General features: G+C 40.4%; 1 long non-coding RNA gene across 1 annotated transcript; it reads left to right on the top strand.

The window, feature by feature from the left end:
• The first annotated feature begins 842 nt into the window (after window positions 1-842).
• On the top strand, window positions 843-26,677 carry LOC116524412. The gene is made up of 4 exons (XR_004257319.1): window positions 843-1,026; window positions 20,211-20,221; window positions 22,186-22,189; window positions 26,666-26,677. It is a non-coding gene; the product is annotated as an uncharacterized LOC116524412 (long non-coding RNA).
• The last annotated feature ends 484 nt before the right edge of the window (window positions 26,678-27,161 follow it).

Raw genomic sequence — 27,161 nt, forward strand, 5'->3', positions numbered from 1 at the left:
TGTTTTTTTTTTTTTTTTTTTTTTTTTTTTTTTTTTTTTTCAGAAAGAGTCTTGCTCAGTCTCCTCAGGCTGGAGTGCAGTGGCTCCATCTCAGCTCACTGCAACCTCTGCCTCCCAGGTTCAAGCAATTCTTGTGCCTTAGCCTCCTGAGTAGCTGGAATTACAGGTCTATGCCACCATGCCTAGCTAATTTTTGTATTTTTAGTAGAGATGGGGTTTCACCATGTTGGCCAGCCTGGTCTCGAACTCCTGACCTCAAGTGATCCTCCTACCTCTGCCTCCCAAAGTGTGGGGATTACAGGCATGAGCCACCAGGCCCAGCCTAATTTGGATGTTTGAGCCCTCTGAATCTCATGTTGAAATTTGGCCGGGCGCGGTGGCTCAAGCCTGTAATCCCAGCACTTTGGGAGGCCGAGGCGGGTGGATCACAAGTTCAAGAGATCGAGACCATCCTGGTCAACATGATGAAACCCCATCTCTACTAAAAATACAAAAATTAGCTGGGCATGGTGGCGCGTGCCTGTAATCCCAGCTACTCAGGAGGCTGAGGCAGGAGAATTGCCTGAACCCAGGAGGCGGAGGTTGCGGTGAGCCGAGATCACGCCATTGCACTCCAGCCTGGGTAACAAGAGCGAAACTCCGTCTCAAAAAAAAAAAAATAAATAAATAAAATAAAAAATAAATAAATAAATAAATAAAATTAAAAAAAATGAAATTTGATCCCCAATGTTGGAGGTGGACAGAGTGAGAAGTGTTTGGGTCACAGGAGCAGATCCCTCATGAATAGCCTAGTGCCGTCCTCACAATAATGAGTGAGTTCTTACTGTATGCCTTCCTGAGAGAGCTAGTTGTTAAAAAAGAGCCAGGCACCTCCCCTACTCTCTCTCACCATGCGGTCTCTACACTGGCTCCCCTTTGCCTGAGCTGTGAGTGGAAGGAGGCTGTGGTCCTCACCAGAGGCAGATGCTGGCACCAAGCTTCTTGCACATCCTGCAGAACTGTGAACCAAATACACTTCTTTGCCTTGTAAATTACCCAGTCCCGTGCATTTATTCATAGCAATGTAAACAGAGTAAGCAACATCTTTGAGAGAAAATATCAGAGTGACTGAAGACAGCTAAGATGTCCTAATAAGAACTAATTATTTATTGAGGAAACATTTATTGAGCTAATATTTATTGATCCTACTAAGTATATTCTAAGCACTTTATGTTGCTCCTCATGACAATTCTAATTGGGAAATACTATTGTTATGCTTGTTTTACAGATGAAGCAACTGAAGCATAGAGGAGTTAAGCAACTTATGCAAGTTATCCAGTTAATAAGAGGTGGAACTGAAATTAAGATTAGTTAGAAGAAATAGGAAAGGACCAAAACATGCAGTGGTTCACAGACTAGGTTAAAATATTTTTTGATAAAAGAAATAAGAAGTCACTGAAGAAGTGTGCAATTCATTTCAAAACAGTCACCCATTTGCATTTCAAAATGGTCACTCCAGCTGTAGCATGGAGGACTAGTTGAAAGGTTGGGAAGAGTGCATGCTGAGAAACCATTTGGAAGGTGACTGTTGTTGTCTGGCCAAGAGCTAATAGAAGCAGGGCTAGAGAGTTGGCCCTGGGCTGGGAATGGTGGCTCAGGCCTGTAATCTCAGCACTTTGGGAGGCCGAGGCAGGCAGATCACTTGAGCTAAGGAGTTCAAGACCAGTCTGGCCAACATAGTGAAACCCCATCTCACGGCACAAAAGTAGTCATGAAGGAAAAAATAAAAATTAAAAAAAAAAGAAACCCCATCTCTATTCAAAATACAAAAATTAACTGGGCCTGGTGGCACACACCTGCAGTCCCAGTTACTCGGGAGGCTGAGGCATAAGAATTGGTTGAACCTAGAAAGCGGAGGTTGCAGTGAGCTGAGATCGTGCCACTGCACTTCAGCCTGGGGACACAGAGTGAGACTCTATCCAAAAAAAAAAAAAAAAAAAAAAGAGCTGGCCCTCGAGAAGGGCAAAGTGGTTGTGCCTGTGATAAAGTGGATGAGGAGGGACAAGGGCACGAGGGCATGGGGGGAAGGAGGTATTGAGGATGATACTTAAACTTCTGGCTGGTGTCACTGTGTGAACCGTGGTGTCATTTTCTCATGCATAGAACACAGGAAGGAACAGAAGCACACATGGTCGTAAGAAGGAACGTCATGAACTGGAGGTATTTTGAGACATCTCCACTGGAGATGTCAGAAAACAACTTGATTTGTGGGGCTGGGGCTCAGAAAGGTCTGTACTAGAGATTTAAATTGGGGAGTCATCTATGACGAGTAGTGCAGTAATTAGAGACAAGGAACCTGATGAGATTGCTTAAGGAATATGAAGAGTGAGGAGAAGATTGCCCAATAACTGGGAGGAAGCCCAAGCTTTCCTTGGCCTTGATTCAGTCTTTCACCTCTTTCTTCTATCTTACTGATCCACACCCACTCCTCTGTAAGATCCAAGTGGAGGTCAGAAGGAGAAACATGAAGAAAATAATATAATGGATTGAGGCTGGGCACGGCGGCTCATGCCTGTAATCCCAGTACTTTGGGAGACCAAGGTGGGCAGATTACCTGACGTCAGGAGTTTAAGACCAGCCTGGCCAACATGATGAAACCCCCTTTCTACTAAAAATACAAAAATTAGCCAGGTGTTGTGGTGCATGCCTGTAATCCCAGATACTCAGGAGGTTAAGGAAGGAGAATCACTTGAACCTGGGAGGCGGAGGCTGCAGCGAGCCGAGATTGTGCCATTGCACTCCAGCCTGGGTGACAAGAGTGAAACTCCATCTCAAAAAATAATAAAAATAAAAATAATATAATGGATTGAGTTAACCCTTGGGAAACCATCACTTGTTTCTTTTTTTCTTTTTTAACCTTTAAAAAATTTTTATTGACAAACATTACACATATTTATGGTATACAAATTTTTTTCTATAGGTTTTTGGGGAATAGGCTGTGTTTGGTTACAAGAATAAATTCTTTAGTGATGATATCTGAGATTTTGGTGCATCCATCACCTGAGCTGTGTACACTGTACTCAGTGACTAGTCTTCTATCCCTTACTCCCAACCCACCCTTTCCCTCCGAGTCCCCAAAGTCCACTGTATTATTCTCATGCCTTTGCATCCTTATAGCTTAGCTCTCCATCTTTTTCTTTTCATCAAGTTTGAAGCATTCCTTGTAAAAGAAAATCACTATCTTAGAAGTACTATTATGCTGGCTGGGCACGGTGGTTCACACCTGTGATCCCAGTACTTGGGAGGCCAAGGCAGGTGGATCGCTTGAGCCCAGGAGTTCGAGACTAGCCTTGGCAATATGGCAAGACCCCTGTCTCAAGAAAGAAAAGTAAAGAGAGAGAGAGAGAGAGAGAGAGAAACTCTATTATGCCTTAATCTTGTGAGTATCTTCTTAATTCTACTCAAAAACCATTCTTCCTATAAAATGACAAATGTAAACCAAAAATAAAATTCTGAGCCCCCCACCCCCAACCATCTGAATGACTTCCTCCTTAGCCAGGGCACTTTAAAATTTAACCTGAAAGACTGGTTCAGGCGATGACGCAAAGTGGGGATCAGACATGCGTCATTATACGTCTCCAGTGTGAATCTCAATACAGACTTTACATCTGAAAAGAGACATTTGGAGGGAGGGGGTAGAATCAAGGGAAGAAAAAAGAAAAAAACATTGAGCATCCTCTACCTGGAAGCTTCATCTGCATGATACAACTTTGGTCTTCATAACTTCTTATCACAAGGCAGACATTTCTATCCATTGATAATTCTTCCAACCAAATGCCAATTAGAAAAACTTTAAATCTACCTATAACCTGGAAGCCCCCCACCCCGCTTCAAGTTGTTTTGCCTTTCTGGATTGGACCAATGTATATTCTAAATGTAGTTCAAGTCTCATGTCTCCCTAAAATGTATAAAATCAAGCTGCGCCCTGACACCTTGGGCACATATTCTCAGGACCTCCTGAGGGCTATGTCACAGGGTATGGTCACCCATATTTGGCTCAGAATTAATCTCTTCAAATATTTTAAAGAGTTTGACTCTTTTCGTGGACACAACCTAGATTAAGCACACTCAGAAAGTAACCTGCCAGATGGTGCTCCCAAAGGGTGGGAAAAAATACTTCAGTTTCTAAAGGAGGTTGTCTTATAGACATGGGATAACTTGAGCACTCAGAGAGGTTGACTCCTTATTGTTTTTAAAGTCTTGATTGCCAGAGTAATTATTTCATCATAGCCTGCTAGGCATGGAAAAAGGAAAGGCAACTACCAAGGAAAAATATACATCTAGCTCCTGTAATATCTTTTCATGCCATTACTTAAATAACTCTGGTGTGGGCACTTATCTAACATGAGAGTTTTTAGGAAGAAAAATCTGAACTTTAAAGAAAAAGAAAAAAACACACACAAAACCTCTTTTGGTTCATAAGCCATTGACGATGAACTCTATTCTCTATTAGTGAGGTTTTCTTCCCATTCTGACAGGGAATTGTGAAGTGATGGAGCAATGCAGAAATGGAAACTAAAGAGGTGAGCAGAGTGAGTCATGTAATTATTTTCTGGACCAGTGATATCAACAAAGGACATAGTTACAAGCTCAATTTTGTGACAGTCTGAGTTACACACACACACACACACACACCCCACACACACACATATAACTTTTTTTTTTTGAGACGGAGTCTTGCTCTGTTGCCCAGGCACAATCTTGGCCCACTGCAATCTCTGCTTCTTGGGTTCAAGCTATTCTCCTGCCTCAGCTTCCCTAGTAGCTGGGACTACAGGTGCTCACCACCACACCTGGCTAATTTTTGTAATTTTAGAAAAGACAGGGTTTCACCATGTTGGCCAGGATGGTCTCGATCTCTTGACCTTGTGATCCTCCCATCTTGGCCTCCCAAAGTGTTGGGATTACAGGTGTGAGTCACCGCGCCTAGCCTGAGTTATATTTATTGAGGGTATCCAGAGTGAGTTGAACACTTCTCAGCAGGAAACAGAAAAAAGATGGCACATTCAAATTAGGGCAGGCCCAGTGGTTTGACTGAAAGGGACTATATACAAACGTGGAAAGTGTGCAGGAAAACCAAATGGAATAGCACAGCATCCCTCACCTGCTATTACCTCTAGGCATGAAGGGACAAGTTGAGAAAACAGTTAACAAAACCCAGAAAGAGAAACTCAAGAGTTTGTGGAGAGGGCTACCTTGAGGAGAGCTCTGATCTTTGATGGAAGGACACGGCCAGCTGTGAGTGATCCAGCTTGGAGGCAATTAAGTGAGTAAATATCCTCACTTCACTCCATCCTCTTTGCCGGGAGGTTTCCACCAGCCAATCACTGATGTGGTTCATAGAGGTCAGCCTCTTGGGTCAGAGAGCAGGACAGAGAAGAAAGGGGAGGAGTGAGAGAGACAAACTGGAAGACAACAGAAAGAGGAAGACAGCAAGTCAATGACTAAAATCAGTGGATAGAAGTTGCTAGAATGCGGGTTGGGTGGTGGCATTGGTTTCATGTGGGAAAGCCTGAGAGGTTGGCTCCAGGAGTTACAGTTTTATGTGTCCATAATCAATATAGCAATAACAATGCGAAAACTAGTGGATGTGATCAAATTAAATCTGTATGACTATTTCTTGGAAATTTTATAGAAATTAGGCAGAAACAAGTTACTTCCAAGTTCCCTTGCAGACTTGGATAACTTCATCCTACATTTGTTGAAAGTCAAGTAAAAGTAATATCTTGGCAAAAGTACTAAAGAAAGACATGTGTTTTCTTTATTTTTGGTAAAGGAGATTTTCAAAAACTCATTACCAAACTGAAAATTCTCTGTATATAAAAATATTCATCACAGCAAAGAGAAAAATGCTGGAAAAAACTTCATTTCTAATAGCAGGGGAATACTTAAGAAAATGATCATATGTTCATTCAGTGCAATATTTTGCAGGATTAAACAATTACAAATAAAAGGAATTGTGAAACAGTATGGAAAATGCATGTAATATAATGTTTAGTGAAAGAAAAGCAGGAATTGAAGTTTTATATATACTCCGATTATAATTTTTAAAAAAATACGTGGGTTGGTCTGAGTGCAGTTGGTGTTTGCAATTACTTAATCACAGCCAGTTATGGGTTTCTTTATTCCATCTCCATTCCCACTGTTTCACTTGACTAGTCTTGAAAAAATAACAAAACAAAAAATGAAGTTACTAGAAATTAAGATAGTTTTATTAAAGTGGTGAAACAACAGAAAATTATTTCCTCTCTTAATTTTTCAAATTTTTAATAATGTAAGATCACATTTTATTTAAATATTTTAACATGTTAGATACTTAAATATGTTTCGTTTATTTTAATTATTTAAATATACTATTTTTACTTTCTTTATCTTTATTTATTTATTTACATATAGAGACAGGATCTCAGTATGTTACCCAGGCTGGTCTTGAACTCCTGGGTTCAAGAGATCCTCCTACCTTGGCTTCCCAAAATGCTGGGATTATAAGCATAAGCCACTGAACGCAGCCTAAATATATTATTATTATTATTATTACTATTATTATTTTGAAATAGGGTCTTGCTTTGTCACCCAGGCTAGCATGCAGTGGCATGAACTCTCTAGTGGGTCCCGTAGCCTTGACCTCCTGGGCTCAAGTGATCCTCCTGCCTCAGCCTGCTAAGCAGCTGGGACCACAGACACAAGCCACCATGCTCGCCTAATTTTTTTTTTTTTTTTTTTTTTGTAGAGACAGAATCTCACCATGTCTCCCAGGCTGCTTTTGAACTCCTGGGCTCAAGTGATCCTCTCACCTTGGCCTCCCAAAGTGCTGGGATTATAGGCGTGAGCCACTGCACTCGCCCTAAATATATTATTTTTAAATGCAATAAAGATTGTACCTCATGGAGGACTGATTTTTCACATATTGATGTGGGTTAAGGTTGTCTGGGCATACACATAGTAAAACACACACACATACACACACAGATAGGTTTTTGTTCATGGTTTCTGGCTCATAACTCCTATGGCTCCTGTTATAGTGTTGGGGCACTTTACACCTCAGAAACAGGCGTTGGAAAAGAGAATCTCTGACATTTTCCCATCCTCTTTTCACCTGCTCCTTTTTCTCTCCAAGGCAGGAATCTTCTCCTCTTTTTCTGTCTTGGAGTTGGCCATAAAGAAATTTTTTGAGCTGCCTTGTCCAGGTCATAACTTATTTCACAAGGGGTTCTGCTCCCTACCCTGGAGGAAAGAATGTTGCACAGAGAAGCCAAGAGAAATTTGAGCAGACAGGCCTTGCTGGGTTCAGTCTGCTGCTATTAGACCATACTTTTTTTGTCTAATCACATTTCTACACGGTTGTCAATCACACCTATCTAATGAAATCTCCATCAAAGGCCTAAGAGCACAGGATTCAGAGAGCTTCCAGATAGCTGGACACGTGGAGTTTCCTGGAGGATGTTGCTCTCGGAGAGGGTGTGGAAGCTTTGCCCTCCTTTCCCCCTAACTGCACCCTATACCTCTCTTCTCTTCATCTGTATCCTTTATAATACACTGGCAAATTTAAGTGTTTCTCGGAGCCCTGCGAGGAGCTCTGGCAAATTAATTGAGCCCAAAGAGGGGGTCATGGGAATGCCAACTGGAAGCCAGTTGGTCAGAAGTTCCGGAGGCCTGAACTTGCAACTGGTGTGTGTGTAGGGGGAGGGGTCTTGTTGGGACCGAGCCCTTAACCCGTGGGGTCTAATGCCATCTTCAGGTAGATAGTGTCAGAATTGGATTGGAGGACACTCAGCCAGTGTCCCCGGAAGAATTACTTGCTTGGTGTGTGGGAAAAAATTCACTCATTTGGTCATGGAAGTCTTCTGTGTTGATTGTTGTTAACATAGTGAGAGCCTAGAAAAAACACTATGAAAAAAAAATTCAGCTGAACCAATTCCTAATGGACCAGTCTGCCTTTTTACATCTGAGAACAGTCTTCAGCTTTGTCCAAAAAGACAATGTTTGTGTTCAGGGAGGGGAGATCCTTCCATCGACAACATTCTGCAGTTAGGACCCTCAAATGTTGAAGCTCATGATTAGTACCTGAGGTTTCTTGTTACGAAGCAGATTTCTGGGCCCAACCCCCAGGGAATCTGATGTAGTAAGTCTGGGTGAAATCCAGGAATATGCATTATTAGAAGTTCCTAAGGAACTTTGATGCAGGTAGTCCTTAGACCACCCTTTTTCAAACAGTCTTTGGTTCTCATATAAAGGCCTACATTATTAATTAACCAGTTGCCACCTAAAGGCAATAAGCAAATATTACACAAACACACATACACACACAAACATATACACATACTTGAGGAAAATTTACACCGACAAAGGCCTAAGGCTGAGTTTAAGCTGAATGCAGGACCTATGTTGTGCAATTCCATACTTCCGAGCCCTGTTAACCAAATGCAGAGCCACACCTTCTGGCTACACAGGGCCTTATTCATCAGCATAGCACTGGATCAAGAGGAGGACAGAACCCGTCATCTTTCAACTGCCTCATCAAACAAGGATAAGAGGTTCAGATAAAATTTTTTAAAATTAAAAGATTCTGTACTTAGAGGGCTTGAAAAGATTCTAAAAGCCTAATGTTTTTAAAGTAGCAGAATGTCTTTTTAAAGTCCAGATATTTGAATTCCTGACTCTCACCATCTAAAAATCCGTTGTACAGATTTCCCATCAAATGGTCTATGGGTTCTCCCCCTCCGGGAGCACCTCTGAGAGTGGGAAGCTCAGGGAGTTCTGAGGCAGCTCATTTTACCTTTGATGATCTTAATTGTTAAGAGTTCTCTACCGATAGAATTACAGTCTGAACTTAATTGGCTTGATTTTTGCCCTGGTTCTTATCCACTTCAAATTTTGAAGACAATGATATTCTCTTCCCTAACTCTTCCTTTGCCAAGCCCAACTTTCTAGCTCCTTCAATTATTCTTCATTTATCATGTTTTCAACACTTCACACCTGGTGGCCAGCTTTTGAATACTTTAGTTGATCAACATCCATCTCTAAGTGTGGCTCACCGAATGGAAGATAAAGCTTCAAGATCAGTGAGTAGACATGTGAAGGCTGCATGTGCAGTCTAATTATTTTGCAAGATTAGGGCTTAGGATACAAGAAAAAGAAGAAAAGAAAAAAGATCAATGAGAATTCTTGAATGTAGTTACTCATTTTCTGTAGCCTTTATAAAGAAGATATGAAAAAAAGTTTTCCTTAATTTATGTAATTATTATCATCATTATTCATCCATTCATTTACTTGATAATTGTATATCAAGTATCCATTCTGTAAATCACTAGGCTGAGTATCAGAGATTATTTTTAGGAAAACACAAGAGGAACTTCACTTGGGACACCAGGTAAGAAACACTCAGAGTTGACCCCTGAATAATGTGGGGGCTAGGGGTGCTGACCCCACACACTTAAATCTGAATATAACTTTTGACTTACCCAAAACTTAACTAATAGCCTACTGTTGACTAGAAGCCTTATTGATAACCTAAGTTAATTAACGCAAATTTTATATGTTGTGTGTATTATATACTATATTCTTATAATGTAAGGTGAGCCAGAGAAAACAAAATGTTATTAAGAAAATCATAAAAAAGAACAAAATATATTTACTATTCACTAAGTAGAAATGGATCATCTTAAAGTCTTTATACTCAATGTCTTCACATTGAGTAGGCTGAGGAGGAAGAGAAAGAGAAGTTGGTCTTGTTGTCTCTGGGGTGGCAGAAGGAGAAGAAAATCCATGTATAAATGGGCCCATGCAGGTCAAACTCATATTGTTCAAGGGCCAACTGTATAATGTAAAGAAGGTTAGAATAAGGGTAAGCATAGGAAACTATAAGAGATCCTTTCCATCTGGCATATATAAAAGCATGGGAGTCAGGGAAGTCTCCTTGGAAGGATGACATCTAGAATATCCTCATCTAGATTAGCTGAGTGAACATTTCATGCATAGAACTGTACAAGGCTATTCTGACACAAAGAGATTTAAATCATACCCATGAACAAGCTCTCTGGAATACAGAAGTCTGAACAGGCAATGAAACAATGTAATTTAAAAGGTAAAGCAACTAAAATAATAGGTATCCTGAATGGATCCTGGAACAGAAGAATATTAGTGGAAAAACTGGTGAAATCCAAATAAAGTCTAAAGTTAATAGTATTGTGCCAATGTCAATTTTTTTTTCCCAACAGAATTCTTCTTTTTTAAAATGTATGTATATAGATTTTATTGCATTTTACGTTCTGGGGCACATGTGAAGAACATGCAGTATTGTTGCATAGGTACATACACGGCAATGTGGTTTGCTGCCTCCATCCCCATCATGTATATCTGGCATTTCTCCCCGTGTTATGCCTCCCCAACTCCTGCCCCTCACTGTCCCTCCCCTAGTCCCCCCACCACAGACCTCAGTGTCTGATACTCCCCTCCCTGTGTCCATGTGTTCTCATTGTTCATCGCCCACCTATGAGTGAGAACATGCGGTGTTCGATTTTCTGTTCTTGTGTCAGTTTGCTGAGAATGATGGTTTCCAGGTTCATCCATATCCCTACAAAGGGCATGAACTCATCGTTTTTTATGGCTGCATAGTATTCCATGGTGTATATGTGCCACGTTTTCCCTGTCCAGTCTATCATCAATGGGCATTTGGGTTGGTTCCAAGTCTTTGCTATTATAAACAGTGCTGCAATGAACATACGTGTGCATGTGTCCTTATAATAGAATGATTTATAAACCTTTGGATATATACCCAGTAATGGGATTGCTGGGTCAAATAGAATTTCTATTCCTGGGTCCTTGAGGAATTGAAACACTGTCTTCCACAATGGTTGAACTAATTTACACTCCCACCAACAGTGTAAAAGTGTTCTTATTTCTCCATATCCTCTCCAGCATCTGTTGTCTCCAGATTTTTTGAAGATCACCATTCTAACTGACGTGAGATGGTATCTCAATGTAGTTTTGATTTGCGTTTCTCTAATGACTAGTGATGAACATTTTTTCACATTTGTTGGCCTTATATATGTCTTCTTTTAAAAAGTGTCTGCTCATATCCTTTGCCCACTTTTGAATGGGTTTTTTGTTTTTTTCTTGTAAATCTGTTTTAGTTCTTTGTAGATTTTGGATATTAGCCCTTTGTCAGATGGGTAGACTGCAAAATTTTTTCCCATTCTGTTGGTCGCCAGTTCACTCTAATGATTGTTTCTTTTGCTGGGCAGAAGCTCTGGAGTTTAATTAGATCCCATTTGTCTGTTTTGGCTTTTGTTGCCAATGCTTTTGGTGTTTTGGTCATGAAGTCCTTGCCTACGCCTATGTCCTGAATGGTTTTGCCTAGGTTTTCTTCTAGGGTTTTTATGGTGTTAGGTCTTATGTTTAAGTCTTTAATCCATCTGGAGTTAATTTTAGTGTAAGGTGTCAGGAAGGGGTCCAGTTTCTGCTTTCTGCACATGGCTAGCCAGTTTTCCCAACCCTGTTTATTAAACAGGGAATCCTTTCCCCATTAAACAGGGAATCCTTTCCCCATGATGTCAATTTCTTAGCTTTGACAAACGTACCATGATGACATAAGAGATTAACATTAGGGGTAGCTGTGGTGAAGTGTATATAGGAACTCTATGTACTATCTTTGCAACTTTTAAAAATTATTTCAAAACAAAAAGTGCATTTATTTTTTAAAAAGATAAAGAGCCTGGGCGCTGTGGCTCACGCCTGTAATCCCAACACTTTGGGAGGCCAAGGTGGGTGGATCACGAGGTCAAGAGATTAAGACCATCCTGGCCAACATGGTGAAACTCCATCTCTAATAAAAATACAAAAATAAGCTGGGCGTGGTGGTGTGTGCCTGTAGTCCCAGCTACTCAGGAGGCTGAGGCAGAAGAATTGTTTGAACCCAGGAGGTGGAGGTTGCAGTGGGCCAAGATCGCACCACTATACTCCAGCCTGGCGAAAGAATGAGATTCTGTCTCAGAAAAAAAAAAGGTAAAGAAAGAACATAATTTAGACCAAAATTGGTCTCTTATTATTCAAGAAATCACTGCATTCCAATGACACTGATATAAAATCTTCTTCCAGCTCATTCAAAGCACGGCCAACCACTTTGCAGTGCTTTAGCGACATTTCACCAAATATAATTATTAACGCATTACATAAATGATAAAATAACTTTCATCTTAGGAGTGTGAGACTTTTAAATTATCAGGCCTAGAGAGACATTAAAATGAGACAGCCATACGTCCTATTCCCCACTTCGAGCTATGGATTCATCCCTTGAATTGCTTGCTATTACCACAAATAGCTATAAATTAACCTAATAATGCTTAACCTGACACTATATCAACACCCTATGGCTTAACTATGTATAGCCAATCACTGATCAATGTTTTTTCTATAAACCAATAAGAATTATTGACTTTGTATTTGTAACCCCTGTTCCTTTTTTTGCCTTTAAAAAATCTACTTATAATACAGGCCAAATAGTGATCATAACCAAGGATACCTGAGTCTGATTCTTTCAGGCAGCTCTTCCCACTTTGGCTCAAGTAAACTTTTAAAATCTTATTTTGTGCTTAGGCCTCTTCCTTTCAGATCGACATAAAAAAGCTGTCTGAAACACCATTAGGAAAAAATCCGCTAGATCAAAACACTAAAGAAAATATGTTTACATTAATATAGATTATAAGCATGAGGAGAAAAAAATTACTTGTGGACTTCAAACTGTTGCTTGAAATTACCTTGGGAAATGGGACCAAGGAAACATATCATTTTGACCCTATGTGCTTTTTCACTGTAAGACTTCTTTTTGGACAACGAGAATGTGTTATTTTTATAAATGTTTAAACGAAATTCTTTTATACAATAGCAGATGATGCATTATGTAGAAGAAATAGCTATGTTTGAAATGGAAAACTAGCAACAATTGTAATAATAAAATATAAAGAAATGTAGTAATCAAAAAGAAAGAAAGAGATTGCAGGAAGTCTGGAAGAGAATATATCCAAAATGTTAATGGTGCGTATATGTGATAGTAAGAGAAATTTTTAAATTCTGTATTTTATGTTTGCTATGGTTGACATGGACACCTTTCATAATCATGAGGACTTAAAAATTATAACATTTAAACACATATAATCATACCAATTTTTTGTAACTTTATGATATTTGGTCCTACATAGGTCTTTAAGCTTGACTAGATGGCAAGTTTCAGAATGTAAATCATAAATTATTTTTAGAACAGATCCTATCTAAAAACAAGACAAAACTGTGGTCAGTGATGCATGATTGGTGTAGTCTTCTTTTCAAGGTTATTTAGAAAAAATGGCCGCGTACAGGGGCTGCTTTCCAACATACAGGGACATGCTGCTTGAATACTCCTGCGAAATGTCTGAAACCAAATATTTGGTAAGTCATTCAAAAGAATTTCACACCTCTTCTATCTTCCTCTCCCTGTGGTTTCTCTTTTCATCTCAGTTGAATATCCCTGAGACACCACAAACAAAACAAGTGCCAAATCAAATCCACTATCTCAGCTCCTTCACATTCCCAGACCTCTGTTCTCCTCCAACCTTTCCCTGAATTGAAAGTAGGGCTTGATTTTTTCCAGAAAAAAAACAAAACAAAAAACCCAAACAAACAGAAAGATCTGTAGGGGATTCCACTTATCCCAGGAAGGTGCTAGGCCAGGGCAGCCTCATTTCTCAGAGCTAAGGGGAACAGAAACTGGCAGGCAGAAGGAGGAAGCTCTCAAGAACATGCGGCAGTAGCCCTGAGGAGTAAGGAACACTTAGCAGCCAGGGTGAGTGTAAACTTTGGGAAGGAAGAGAGATGTTTAAAGGGAATTTATAGGAAAGCTTGCCCGTGTAAAGTGCTGCATCCCCCAGCCCCACTCCCAGGACAGCACTCCACCTTTATCGCCAGGCTTCGAACAAGGCGGTATAAAAACTTACTGCCTGTGTTTGAACCAGACCCCACCACTTACTGGCTGTATCACCTTGGTTAAGTCAGTTCACCTCTCTGTTCTCATTTCCTGAACTGATTTCCTCATCTGTAAAATGAGAATATGGTCCCGCCTACTTTATGGGGTCTTTTTGAGGATACCAAAACAATGACTCACAATGATTCTAAGAGCTATTTAGCCATGCATGAGTTAGCTATTGTTTTCTGGGCTGTCGGAGTTCAACAGATGCTGCTTTGAACGTAGTTTGAGCAAACTCTAGCTCAAAAGGAATCTTGCAGAATTTGAGATACTGTTTTGATTGTTACCATTATCCACTCAGTCACCCAATCACTCCTTTACCCCTAAACTTAATCAAGCTCTGTTGATTCTTACCTCTAAATAACCCTCTCCTCTCCAATGCCTCAATTTTTGCTTAGATTACTGCAAGAGCTACCAACATCTTTTTCCCTTCTTCAGCAACTTCCAGCCTTGATGTAGAAGGAAATCAAGATATTTTACCCCAAAATATATTTCTTTGATATATTTTGAAATGATGGCCAGAGGGCCATCAAACAGAATTGGCCCTGCAAAGCTGTCTTCTGTGGAGGATATTTACATCTGTAGAGAATCTATATTCGTGCAGCCAAGATTCCCTTATCAGACCTAGGAAAGATTAAGAGCCTGACATCTTTAGAGGTGAAAGAATTTGTCATCTATTCTGCCTGCTACCCATGAGTTTTCGTCTATATAACAAGGCCACCTTGCTAGGCAGGCATCCTGTTCTGTCTCTCTCATAACCTGTCTTGCCACTAAAGCCTGGTTTACCACCATAGCCTGTTTTTGGCTGTGCTCTGAATCCATATTCTTTCTGTAACCTCAAGGCGGGGGGGCCTTCATTCTGAAAGCTCCTGTGTCATGAAAAACTATGATCAAATAAATTTCAATGCCCTTTTTCCTATTAATTGATCTCGCGTCAAATATTTTCAGCAAACCTTCAGAGGGTGAAGGGGAAGCTTTCCCTTGCCTTCAACAATGTCCTTCAAAATGGCGCCAGATTCATGTGCATTACTGCCCAGCCTAAGCCCCACTAAGTTTGATCAAACAAAATCCATTATTTTGTTTTCAACTCAATGCCTCACCCTTGAGTCCTCTTATTTCCCACCCACTTACTTCATCATTGCTAGTACTGTAACCGGGTTTTGGGGTGCACAGCTCCCCCAAGAGGATGTTGTAGGTTCTTGGTCTCCGCTCTCTCAAGAATAAGAGAGGGGACCAGGTGCGCTTGTAAAGTAAATACTGGACTCAAAAGTTTGCAGAAAGTGATTTATTTTAGGTAAAGAGAAAAAAGGAGAAGAACAGAGAGAACTTCCATGAGAGAGACAGAGAGTGTTCATGGAAGGGGATTCAAACATGGAGTCCCAAGGAATGTGGAAGAAGGGGGCTTTTAATCTGGGAGGAACTCCCACCTTCTCTAAGACCCCTGGCCAGTGAAAAGAGTTCCTTAGAACTTCCACTGGAGTGATTGACTTTTCATTCTTCCCATGCCTGTGAAAATTAAAACAGAAACTGATAAATCTCCCAGATGGAGAGAGATGGGTGGGGGGCATGGCTCTGGGAAGTTCTTGCCCTTAAAACTACACCCCCTTGTGGACATAGAAAGAGAACACCTTCCCTCAGTACCTTCCTTGTGCTGGCATGACTCCAGCCCAGGTCCTTCCATGTTTCCTCTTCTTTCTTGGGGTTGATCTTTTTACTATGATTTACTAAATTTACTAACTATGATTGTTTAACAAATAACTTGCTATTTGATCTTCATGACACTGATAAAAAATCTTCTCTTCTACAAACTCTTTCTCAGCAATCTCAGACAAAGTAATTTCCTCCTTTGTTTCCATTTCACTTGGAACATACCTTGTCTTTTCACATAACAGGTTGTGCAGGAATTATGTGTTGATGAGCCTGACTCAATGACAGGGACTGAGCACATTTCTTTGTTTGCCCAGAGCCACCCCCACATGCCTGGCACATCAAAGATGTTTAATAACTATGTAGTGAGTGAATAATAAATAAATGGGTTAGCATAACATCTCAAATAATATCTATATAGTGTTGATGAAAACAGTCAAACTCTGTAAAATATTTGAAGAGATTTATTATGAGCCAGTTATGAGTGACTAATGGCCCATGACACAGCCTCAAAAGATTTTGAAAACATGTGCCCAAGGTGGTTGGGCCATAGCTTTTCTTAAAACATTTTAGGGAAACATGAGATATCAATTAACACATGTAAGATATAGATTGGTTCAGTTCAGAAAGGTGGAGCAACTAGAAATGGGGGGCTTCCACAGCACGGGCAGATTCAAAGATTTTCTGATTGGCAATTGGTTGAAAGTGTTATTATCAATAGAAAGGAATGTCTGGATTGTGGTAAGACCAAGGTTTTATCATGCAGATAAAGCCTCCAGTTTTTAGAGAGAATAGGTTATCAATACTTCTTATCAGTTAGAGTCTCTTGTATCAGTAATTTCAAAAGGGAGGAGGGTATAATGAGGCATTTTGGCTCCCTTTTCTCATCATGGCCTGACCTCGTTTTTCAGGTTAGCTTGGGAATGCTCCTGGCTGAGAGGAGGGGTCCATTCAGATGGGTGTGGTGCCTCAGAATTTTATTTTTGGTTCACAGTTGATGGGAGAGTAAATGTAGTAAAGGAGAGACAAACAGTATGCAGGCTCCACCACTAGAGCACATGACTCGGCTAATTCCTCATGCTCTCTGTGCCTTTCTTTCCTCCTCAGCAAAATAATGACAACGATATCTTTATGTATGTATGTGAGCATTCCATTAATCAATAAATGTAATTATATGTGTTAGTTACTGTTGTTGATCTTCTTGGAGAGAGTATTACTGTAAACCCCAGGAGAGACGGGACTTTTTTTTTGTTTGTTTTTTTGTTTGTTTGTTTTTTGAGACAGAGTCTTGCTTTTGTTGCCCAGGCTGGAGTGCAATGGCAGAATCTCGGCTCACTTCAACCTCTGCCTCCTGGGTTCAAGTGGTTTTCCTGCCTCAGTCTCCCAAGTAGTTGGGATTACAGGTGCGCACCACCAAGCCCAGCTAATTTTTGTATTTTTGGTAGAGATGGGATTTCACCATGTTGGCCAGGCTGGTCTCAAACTCCTGACCTCATGATCCACCTGCCTCGGCCTCCTAAAGTGCTGGGATTACAGGCGTGAGCCACTGCACCTGGTCAGGGACTTCATTTTGACCCACCATTTAATTTCTAACATTTGTTACAGCATTTCTTGTGGAATACATTTGTTACTCAATAAAGATTCAAGCTGGCACAGTGGTTCATAACTGTAATCTCAGTTACTCAAGAGGCTGAGGCAGGAGGATTATTTGAGGCCAGAAGTTTGAGACCAGACTGGGCATCAGAGCAAGATCATGTCTCCACAAAAAATTCAAAAATTGGCTAGAGGTTGTATTGTGTGCCTTGAGTTCCAGCTACTCAGTAGGCTGAATTGGGAGGATTGCTTGAGTTTAGAAGTTTGAAGCTACAGTGAGCTATGATGGCATCACAGCACTCTAGCCTGAGTGACAGAATGAGATTCCCCCATCTCCTTTTTTTTTTTTTTTTTTTTTTTGAGACAGAGTCCCACTCTGTTGCCCAGGCTGGAGTGCAGTGGCACAATTCTGGCTCACTGCAACCTCTGCCTCCCAGGTTCAAGCCATTCTCCTGCCTCTGCCTCTTAAGGATTCATCCTATTAGGTAGCTAAAATTGGTGTCATTTGCTAGACATCATTTGTCAAAAAGTGAGTGGGCTGTGGATGTTTGACCCTTAAATACGAAATGCATGTCTTCTCCTGAGCCACAGTTACCAGTTTGTTGACTTTTCAGTTTGTTGACTTATCCGGAGTAGCTGGGATGGCACCTGCCACCATATCCAGCTAATTTTTGTATTTTTTTTAGTAGGGACAGGGTTTCACCATATTGGCCAGGCTGGTCTTGAACTTTTGACCTCAGGTGATCTGCCTGCCTCAGCCTCCCAAAGTGCTGGGATTACAGGCATGAGCCACTGCACCTGGTGCCCCCATCTCTTAAAAACAAAAGAGAATTGTGGAATGAGCATAAACATAGTAAAAAGAGAACATAAATAATTAGAAATGCACTCAAACAAAGGGCAAGTGGGAATGCATTTGTGCATTTGACACAAAGTACAAAACTGTTGCTGAGTCACCTTAGGTGCTCACCACCGAGGGATAAATAAGGGGGACAGTTCTGGAGGCTGGGAAGTCCAAGATCAAGGTACTGGCAGATTTAATGTCTACTGAGAACCTGCTTCCTAGTTCCTAGTTTTCTCTCGTGGCAGAAAGTTGATGAGAAAGCTCCCTGGTGACTCTTTCATCAGGGCACTAATCCTATTCATGGGAGCTCCACCCTCATGAACTAATCAGCTGCAAAAGGCCAACACCTGCTAATACCATCACATTGGGGGTTAGGATTTCAACATATGAATTTGGAGGGGACACAAACATTTAGTCTACAGTACAATGTAAATAATGACAACTAAGAATACTTACATAGGCCAAGCATTGCAGGTGGCTCATGTCTGATATCCCAGCACTTTGAGAGGCTGAGGTGGGAGGATTGTTTCAACCTAGGAGTTCAAAACCAGTCTAGGCAACATAGCAAGACCTTAGCTCTAAGAAAAAAAAAAACCAGCCAAATGTGGTGGTGCACGCTTATAATTCTAGTTACTTGGAAGGCCAAGGCAGGAGGACTGCTGATTGCTGAACCCAGAAGTTCAAGGCTGCAGTGAGCTATGGTCTGACCCCTGCACTCCAGCCTGAGTGATACAGCAATACCCTGTCTCAAAAAAACAAAACAAAACAAAAAAACTCACACAGTAAATAAAACTGAGCAAATTTTCTATACAGTAAGTCCTCACCTAATGTCACCAATATGTTCTTGGAAACTTCAATTTTAAGCAAAACGATGTGTAATGAAACCAATTTTACCATAGGCTAATTGATACAATCAAGAATTATGTTCCTATGGCATATTTCTGGTCATAGAAACATCACCAAACTTCTAAATAAAGACCTAACACACTTCTAATGTTAAACATTAAAACAAATAAATGTTTAAAGATAAGACAGATAAATAAAAACAAGTTACATAATTATTTATTTACTTGATTTTTGGTGAGTCAGTGAGTGGCAGCAGTAGTGGTGGTGGTGGTTAAATCAAAAGCATTTGCAAAGCAAAATCTGTAAGAGGCACCTCCTACCACTACACAGTTAAAAAACAAACAATAACCAATATGGCAGGCTCACTGAGCACCTTCATACCACATCATTTATTGTTGTGTATTTGTATGATTATCATATACTTTACGAATATTTAATTTACAATAATTTGTATTCATTTATTTTCCAACCTGCTTATTCCAGTTTAGGGTCTTGGGTAGCTGGAGCCTATCTCAGCAGCTTGGGGCAAGACGTGGACAGGCAGGACACCATTCCATCACAGGGCACACGCGCACGCACACACACACACTCACACTCAGGTTAGGACATTAAGACACATCCACTCACCTAATGTGCACATCTTTGGGGTGTGGAAAGAAACTGAGTAGCCAGAGAAAACCCACACAGACATGGGAAGAATGTGCAAATTCCACACAAACAGTGGCCCCAGCTGGGAACTTATTTTTTTTTGCCTTATCAATGTTCTAACACAATAATATTGAAAAAAAATGTTATTCAAGGACCTGCTGTACTTAGTTTCATAATTTCACTGTATGTAACTCTGAACAACATATCTTTCTTTGGAGGTCACTTAAGATTCATCTTATTAGGTAGCTAAAATTGGCGTCATTTGCTGGATATCATTTATCAAAAAGTGATTGAGTTGTGGGTGTTTGACCTTTAAGTATGTAATGCATATCTTCTCCTGAGCCAGAGTTACCAGTTTGTGGACCTTTCAGGATCTCGTCAAACTAGTTCTTTGCTCAGATAAGAAAAGAGCTCAATGCCCAGAAGTTTTAATTAGAAAGTTACGCTGAATCTTTTTGTAGTTGTATCTTTGCCCACTTAGTCGATTCTCTCCTTATGATAAAATTTCTCAAATATAAATGCTGTGTTAAAATTTAGTTGCATGTTTTTATTCTTCTTCCTCAACATTTTATTTTGCAAAAGTTTTTAAAAATACAGAAGTTAAAAGAATAGTATAATAATTCCAATGACCTCATCACCCAGATGTAACAAACATGAACTCATGGCTACACTTCTTTCATCTATACTCTTATCTACTTTCCCCTAACCTCCTTACCAGCATTTTTTGTTTGTTGTTTGTTTGGAGACAGAATCTCACTCTGTCGTCTAGGCTGGAGTGCAGTGGCATGATCTTGGCTCACTGCAACCTCCACCTCCTGGTTCCAGTGATTCTTGTACCTCTGCCTCCTGAGTAGCTGGGATTACAGGTGCGTGCCACCAGACCCAGCTGATTTTTGCATTTTAGTAGAGATGGGGTTTCACCATATTGGCCGGGCTTGTCTTGAACTCCTGAACTCAAAGTGACCTGCCCACCTTGGCCTCCCAAAGTGCTGGGATTATAGGTATGAGTCACCATGCCTGGCCCTCACCAGCCTATGTTGAAGCAATCCAAGTTATTACAGAATGTCATTTATAGTATTTCAATGTCTGTCTCTAAAAGATAAGAACTACTTAACATAATAATGTTATTACTGCAGGTATAAAAAGTTAAACATAATGCAAAAGGTCTGTGCATTTTAACTGATGTTACATATTGCTATTGTCCCTTTAGAAGGGTATAGCAACTTGCCCTTCCAGCCCTAGTTTATAGCAGTGGCATCCCTGATATTATCATTTTCATATCCATCAATCTATATGTCTCAAAATAATGTCTTGCTCCAACTCTCATTTCATTGATTGTTAATGAGGTTGAGCAACTTCTCATTTTATATTGACCATTTATATTTCTTCTTCTACAATTACTTATTCACATTCTCTTCTATTGTTCTATGTATCAATCTTATTTTCACATTGATTCATAAGTTTAAAAAGCAAAAACTTTAATACATATTTCATTATCTATATTGTATATAATAGAAAACTCTGAAGAGGGATTTTCAAATAAAAGTATAAAGTACTCATGATAAGTACACACCATGTTTATTAGTCTATTTTGTATTGTTATAACAGAATCCCTGAGCCTGAGAAATTTATAAAGAAAAGAGATTTGTTTAGCTCATGGTTCTGGGAAGTTCAAGATTAGGAAGTCACATCTGGCAGCTTCTAGCGAGGACCTCATGCTTGGTTAAAACATAAAGAAATGGAAAGTGAACCAAGGCACCAATCTCTCTTGCAGTCTTACTGATGGATGCTTTTTGATGGTTTCTAGCTCCACATATTCTGAACTTTTATGACACAAAGGAAAAGAGACTCCAAGCACAGGACTAATTGCCACTTCTATTTGAGTGGGCTATCTTTTTATTTGAATGTATTATTACAAAATATATTGATTTATGGGTATGTATTTTCCTTTTTTTTTTTTTTTTTTTGACAGGGTGTCAGGTGTCACTCTGTTAACCATGCTAGAGTGCAGTGGTGTGAACAGGGCAACACAGCTCATTGCAGCCTTGATCTACTGGGCTGACGTGATCCTCCTGCCTCAGCCTCCCATGAAGCTGGGACCACAGTCATGTGCCACTGCACCTGGCTAATTTTTTTATTTTTTTGAAAGATGGAGTCTCACTTTGTTGTCCAGGCTGGTCTTGAACTCTTGAGCACAAGCTATCCTCCTGCCTCAGCCTCCCAAAGTGCTGGAATTATAGGCATGAGCCACTGTGCTCAGCCTACATGCATTTTTAACCTATGGAAATGGTACTGTATTATATACCTCTCCCGGTTCTTACATTTTTCCACTCAATGCCTATGTATTTAAAAGTCATCTATGCCACTTTGCCTACATTTAACCCAGTGCTGCTCACTGACGCATTAGACTCGGATATAGACACCCACCACATTTTACCAGTCTACTCTCCCAAGGATGAGCACCTAGATAGCCTTCAGCTCCTTGCTGCCCAGAGCTGTGATGCGGCAAGCATGCCTGCACATGTTCCCATATAGCCCTGTGTGAAAATTTCTTTGGGATATATACCTGGAGCAGAATTGTTGGATCATAGAATATATATCTTATTTTCCTCTTTTTTTGGGAGAGGGTCTCTCTGTGTCACCCAAGCTGGAGTGCAGTGGTGCAATCATGGCTCGAATGGTCCTCTTACTTCAGCCTCCAAAGTAGCTGGGATCACAGGCATGTGCAATCATGCCTGAATAATTTTTTAAAAAATTGTTGTAGAGACAGTGATATGGTTTGGCTGTGTTCCCACCAAAAATCTCATCTTGAATTGTAATCCTCATAATCCCCATGCCTCAAGGACCGGACCAAGTATGGAGGTAATAGGGGTGGTTTCCCTCATGCTGTTTTCCTGATAGTGAGTCTCATGAGATCTGACGGTTTTATAAGCACCTAGAATTTCCCCTGCTTGCACTTACTTCGTCCTGCTGCCCTGTTAACAAGGTGCCTACTTCTGCTTTGCCTTCTGCCATGATTGTAAGTTTCCTGACGCCTCCCCAGCCATGGGAAACTGTGAGTCAATTAAACGTCTTTCCTTTATAAATTACTCAGTCTCGGATATTTCTTCATAGCAATGTGAGAATGAACTAATATAGATGGGGTCTCTCGATGTTGTCCAGGCTGGTCTCAAACTCCTGGGCTCAAATGACCCTCTCGCCTTGGCCTCCCAAAGTGCTATGATTACAGGAGTGATGCTCAGCCTCTTATCTCATTTTTAATAGCTTTTATGAAGTATAACTCACCTACCATGTAATTCACTCATTTAAAGTGGATAATTCAATAGTTTAAAATATATTCACAGGGTTGTGCACCAGTCACCACAATCAATTTTAGAACATTTTCATCACTCCCACCAAATCCAGTATCCATGAATATTTACTCCCCTATTTTTTCCCGAACTCTTAGACTCCTCAGCCTAGACAACCATGAATCTACTTCCTGTGTCTACAGATTTTCCTATTCTGAGCATTTCATCTAAATGGAAGCACACATTATGCGGTCTTTTGAAATTGGTTTCTTTTACTTAGCATAATGTTTCAAGGTTCTTCCATGTCATAGCATGCATCAGTACTTTTCTATTTTTAGTAGAGACAAGATTTCACTATGTTGGCCAGGTTGGTCTTGAACTCCTGACTTCAAATGATCTGACTGCCTCAGCCTCCCAAATTGCTGGGATTACAGGCATTAGCCACTGCGCCCACCCTTTGATTCCTCTTTACTGCTGAGTAATGTTCCATCCTATGACTGTATCACGTTTTCTTCACTCGTTGACAGACATTTGAGTTGTTTCCACTTCTTGGCTATTATTGGATAATCTGGTATGTGCATTCATGTACAGTTGTCTCTTGGTATCCATGGGGAGCTGGTTCTAGGACTACCATGGACACTAAAATCCAAGGATACTCAAGTCCCTGAGTATTTGCATATAAACTACATACATCATTCTGTCTACTGTAAATCATCTCTAGATTACTTATAATACTTCATACAATGTAAATGCTATGTAAATAGTTGTATACTGTATTTTAAATTTTTTATTGTTGTTTATTGTATCATTTTAAAATGCCCCAACAGCTCTCAGGATCTTATTATTTTTTATCTTTTTTCCCTAAATATTTTTGATCTATGGTTGTTTGAATGCAAGGATGTGGACTTCACGGATATAGAAGGCCAAGTGTACATGGTTTTACAGATATGTGTATTCGTTTTAATTTCTCTCGGGTATATACCTAGGAACAGATGGGTCAAATAGTAACTCTATGTTTAATATTTTGTATATTGCCAAACTGTTTTTCACAGTGGTTGTACCATTTTGTATTATCACCAGCAATATTTGTGCATTTCTCTATGTCCTTTCCTACACAAATGTGAAGAGGAAAAACAGTTTTATCTTTCTACTCACACACTCATCACAGAACATTCTGTGACCAGATATGTAAAGATATTTCCCAGGTACTTCTTTAGTGGACATCGACTGGGTGTCCACTAGAGAATTCAATTCAATTCAATTCTGACACTATCTATCTTTAGATAGTATCAGATCCCACAGGTCAGGGGGTCAGTCCCACAAGATTGCCCCCAACTTCTGATACCAATCCAAGTAGATTGTGATCTATTCTTCTGACCAATGGGCTATAAATCCCCCTACACCCTTTCCAGAGATTGGTGGGGGCGGGGGGTGAAAGTTTCAACCCTCTAATCACTTGCTCTTTCTGGTGACCAGTCCCACCCTGAAGCTATCTCAGGGCCCCGCCCTGGATAGAAAATGTCAAAGGTTTTAGGTACTCTGTGACAGGAGCTGGAGACAAAGGCCATAAGTATTTCATACTATGCCACACTTTGTTAGTGTCCATTTTTAAAATTATAACCATCCTTTTAGGTGTGAAGTGGTATCTCATTGTGATTTTTATTTGCATTTCTCTACTGACTAATGATGTTGCATCTTTTCGTTAGGCTATTGGCAATTTGTATATCTTCTTTGGAGAACTATCTATTCTTCCCCATCAAAAAAGTTTTTTTTCTAGAGACAAGGTCTCACTGTCACTCAGGCTGGAGTGTAGTGGCATTATCACAGCTCACTGCAGCCTCAACCTCCCAGGCTCGAGCAGTCCTCTCACTTCAGCCTCCCAAGTAGGTAGAACTACAGGCATGCACCACTACATGTGGCTATTGTTTTTTCTAGTAGATATTAGGGTGGGGGAGGCAGGGAGTCTCATTGGGTTGCCCAGGCTGGTCTTGAACTACTGGGCTCAAGTGATCTTGTGTTGGGATTACAGGTGTAAGCCACAGAGTCCAGCCGCCAACATACCTGTTTTTTCATGGAGCTATTTGCCTTTTCATTATTGAGTTGCAAAAGTCCTTTATATGATCTGAATACAAGCCCCTTATCAGATAAATGATTTACAAATATTTTCTTTGGCTAATTGCCTCTTAGCTTCAATATAAAAAATGGAATAGTTATGTGAAGGCCAAAACAACTTCATCTTGGATGGGAGATCAAAGTAACTCCATCTTGGTTGGTAATCCACCATATTGACTTCAGATCAACCTCAGTTCTTCTGGGAATGTCTCTGAGATGTCCAGTTCATCTAATGTCTCTTGTGTAAGAGCATGTACTTACCATCAATCCTGCCTTAAGGGCAAATTCCTACCCATTCCCTCTGAAGCCTGTGTGCCCCTCACCACTGGTATAAAAACCCTGGGTCTGGGGGGTAATAGTGTGGGGATCTGCCACCTTTTTTCACTACCTCTGGTGACACAGAAATGGCTTCTGTTCTTAAGTCTCTATTAAATGTTTCCTTCTAAGAAATTAGATTTGTCAGCCTCTTTCTTTGACTTCTCAGCTTCCTTAGACTTTGTGGTAGGTTTGCGTAGACTGCTCACAACTGTAAAACCTGCCACTGTTACTCACAGGGTACTTCTGGGAGGATGTAGATTGGATTGACAAGGAGTGGAAGAAAGAAAGCAGATTTTAGATTGGTTATCAATTCAGTTCAACTAATTTCCCACATTAGTAAACACTACCTATGTACAAGTTATTTTAAGCCCATAGAGAAGTGGCAAGAAGGTTGCAATCACAACATAAAGGAGTGGAATGGAGACTGCTTACATTGCAAAATACTGTAAGTAGAAATTGTTTTAGAATGTCAGTATCTCCAAGGCCTAGCAAATGTTCAGCACAGCATCTAGTTCACAAACATTTGTTCAATATAACTAAGCTGAGATAAGAAATAACTATATGGGTCTGGCACGACCGCTCATGCCTCTAATCCCAGCACTTTAGGAGGGGGAGAAGGGAGGATCACTTGAGGCCAGGAGTTGGAGACCAGCCTGACCAACATGGTGAAATTTCATCTCTACTAAAAATACAAAATTAGCCAGACATGGTGGCGCATGCCTGTAACCCCAGCTACTCGGGAGGCTGAGACAGGAGAATCGCTTGAATCTAGGAGGCGGAGGTTGCAGTGAGCCGAGATCATGCCATTGCACGCCAGCCTGGGTGACAAGAGCTAGACTCTGTCTCAAAAAAAAGAGAAATAACTATATGGCAGAAAATTGAAAGTAAAACAGAAATACAGACATCTACTAGTGTTATCGCTGTCTAAATCAACCGTTGAATTGGAATAGGGACAAAAGATGAGAAAAGTGGGGACAAAGGACAAAGAAAGATAGAGGAAACGAAGGACTTTAAGCACATATCAAGGAGGCCTGTGGTAAGATTCAGAAAACCTAGTGGGCAAAGCCAGGTTGACATGTGCTTCCAGGGATTACGAATTCTTAAAGGCCAGATGCCATAACTCACACCTGTAATCCCAGCACTTTGGGAAGCCCAGGCAGATAGACTGCTGGAGCCTAGGAGAGCAGCCTGGGCAAAATGGCAAACCACATCTCCATAAAATAAGAAAATTTGCCAGGCATGGTGGCTCACACCCATGGTCCCAGCTACTTGGGAGGCTGAGGTGGGAGGATCGCTTGAGCTTGGGAGGTTGAGGCTACAGTGAGCCAGAGTGAGACCCTATCTCAAAAAATTTATATATTTTTAAAAACACTCACATAGAGAAAACCAGTTGAGTTCTTTTTGCACTGACAATTAAGGCTTCAGTGGATCTGAGGTTTCTTATTAGCCCACTGTTCTTTGCCACACAATGTTTAATGTAGACAACAGAAAACACTGAAGGCCATAAAAGGCCTAATTTTCACCTAAGTAGCTAAAGAGGAAAGCAACAGAAACCATGCCATGAAGTGAGAACAGAAGTAGTGAGATTAATTTTAAATTCTATTTTCCTTTTTGCTTTCATGACTCAGAGCTAGGCCCACAAATGACCCTTGGAATTTTTTGATAGTGGCCAACTTTGCATGGTGTTTGCTTGATATAATTTCCTACTGGACAGTCCTCAATGCAGCAGAGGATTCTCAAGGAAACCAAAGATTCTTCATTCATTGATTCACTCACTCACTAATTTATCTAACCAATATATATTGAGTACTTGGTTTCTGTTCTAGGTTCT

The sequence above is a fragment of the Sapajus apella genome, unplaced genomic scaffold (assembly GCF_009761245.1).
Source record: "Sapajus apella isolate SASKATOON/1434 unplaced genomic scaffold, GSC_monkey_1.0 scaffold45, whole genome shotgun sequence".
NCBI lineage: Eukaryota > Metazoa > Chordata > Mammalia > Primates > Cebidae > Sapajus > Sapajus apella.